Consider the following 2,500-nt stretch of genomic DNA (forward strand, 5'->3'; position numbering starts at 1 on the left):
AACTTTAATTATAACATTTAATATATTTACCTTAATAAAACAAACAATAATAAGTTAAAAAAGTGTTTTTAAGTTAACAAAATACAAATTGTTAACAAAAGAAACAGGTTAAATATCTTTTCAAAAAGTTTACTTAAAGTTATGCATGTTAAAAAAACTTATAGATATTAAAAAACTATATATCTTTTCAACATTTCTCTTAAACACATTCTTTCAACAAATTTTTTATTGAACATTTTATGATTACAGAAACTACAAACATTTTTAATTTTTGTGTTTAATTATGACAATACACCACTTTACTGGCACAGACAACATTCTTGCTCTTAACAAAGTGCACCGCTTTGCTAACAAGGTCAGCAATTTTGCTGTAAACTAAACCAAGTCACAACAACTTAAAACCATGCAAACATAAGAACTACTTACAAACTAAATATATAACACTATAACACATCTAAAACATAAAAGCACTATATATATAAAAGAAATTTACACAATTACAACAAAAAACCCATATAACCTTTACACATGTAAATACATAATAAATAACATAATAAATAACAAATATAAATAAATTTATAAATTAAGAAAAGTATATAAAATAGAAATTTACAAATACAACCATGTTTTTGAAATATTTGTTTAATGACATACCTTGTAATGAGTATTTATAAACTTTAAAAAAAACCAACGATCAAAGACCTGATTTTTTCTTTAACTTTTTTAAAATAAAGTTTAAACGATTTTGTTCTATAACATGTAACATAGTGTTAACCGTGTGAGATGCAAGGGTTTTAGAAATAAACACTAACTTTATAAAGAGTTTGACCTCTTGACCTTTGAAAAAAGCAACAATTTCTTCAGTCATCATCGCCTTTTACGTTAGAAATTAAAAATTACAAACTAATATACTTTAAATAGAACCAACAAAGGACTTGAATTTTTTAATAAATATAATGCATGAATGAAACAAATTTCCTGACTTTCAAAGTTACTTTACTAATTTAAAAATAGCTTAAGGCACATCTTTTATTACAGAAGTTATTAATTTAAAAAATTGTCGATCTTATTACTAAACTGATGAAGCAAATTTTTCAATTATATTACTGATTAAGCAGATATTAACAGGTTATTAAGATTTTGAGATCCTCATCGTCTGGTCAAAAGTATATTAAGAGAAATATTAAAAGGCCAAGCATGCTTATAAAACAAAAAGTTTCATTCATTTTGCAATCATCAGGTAAAAAATACATTGTCTTTTTCGTTAAAAAAATATACTCCTAATAAACATCGCAACGTTCAAAAACAGTTATAAATCTGTTAGAATTTGCGGTTTGGTTTTTAAACCTTTGGGCTAACATCTAGTATATGATAATTATCCAACTGTTGATGTTTTTAGTATAAAATTAGTACCATAGCTGTCAATAAGTTCACTATAGTTTCCAATCCTCCTGTGACTATAAAGAGAACTGTAATATAAACTTTTATATAAGACTAGAGTTGTGTTTCCATCAGTATACAACATTTATCAATAAATTAATTGCTCCTTCTATCGAGCGCTCTTCTCAAGTCGTTAAAAATGGAAAAAACTGTCTTCAATTATTCAATAAAGAATATACCTATACCATCAAATAAAGAATACAATTTACAATTGCTTAAAAAAACTGAGTTGTTGATTAAAAGAATGAGATGGAAAGCATTTTTCTTCATAAACAACCAGTCTAACGATTTGATTGATATTAATAACAATTAATATTTAATTAATTAAAGTAATAATTAAAACACTTTTAATTGTTATGGTATTAACACTCCATATTCTTCACAACAGATTAAAGATATGCATACGTTCAAATACGGTTTATTCAAATTATTTAAAAACATACAGTTTAGAATGTTTCAATGCCGCTTTCAAAATGAATTATAAAAAGACATTTCTTCTATTCTAAAATCAACGTATACTTGTACTTACGCAGATAAAACACCAAATTTATAAAAATTATTGAATACAGTAGTTGTTAATGAACGCTACTACATCTAATTATAAAAAAATCAACCATATCGTAAAAAATCACATAAATAAAGAAGAAAAAACTATTCTAAAGAATTATGTTTTCAATAAAATGAATAGAGTAAAATTGGGTCATACCAATAATACTACATAATAAAGGAATTTAAAGTATTCAAAAAACCATTCATAAACAGTTCTTCCATTTGTTTCATTACATTAAAAGACCATAAACCTAAATTTTTAAATAAGAAGAGTTTTCAACAGAAGCACAATAAACATAAGTTACAGCTGCATGCCAAAGATTCGACCAATTATTAATTCACACAACCAACAAATTTTGCGCGACAAACTCACCGCTTATGATTATATATATATATATATATATATATATATATATATATATATATATATATATATATATATATATATATGAATGTATGTATAAATATATGAAGAGTTTTTACCAGCGCTGTTTTATTTAAATAATATATA

General features: G+C 24.1%; 1 protein-coding gene across 1 annotated transcript in view; it reads right to left on the bottom strand.

Moving 5' to 3' along the window:
- The window catches only part of LOC136090459 (uncharacterized), a 50,639-nt gene that overhangs the window by 43,592 nt on the left and 4,547 nt on the right, over positions 1 to 2,500 (bottom strand). The window lies entirely within an intron of this gene.

Source organism: Hydra vulgaris, chromosome 14 (assembly GCF_038396675.1).
Source record: "Hydra vulgaris chromosome 14, alternate assembly HydraT2T_AEP".
Taxonomy (NCBI): domain Eukaryota; kingdom Metazoa; phylum Cnidaria; class Hydrozoa; order Anthoathecata; family Hydridae; genus Hydra; species Hydra vulgaris.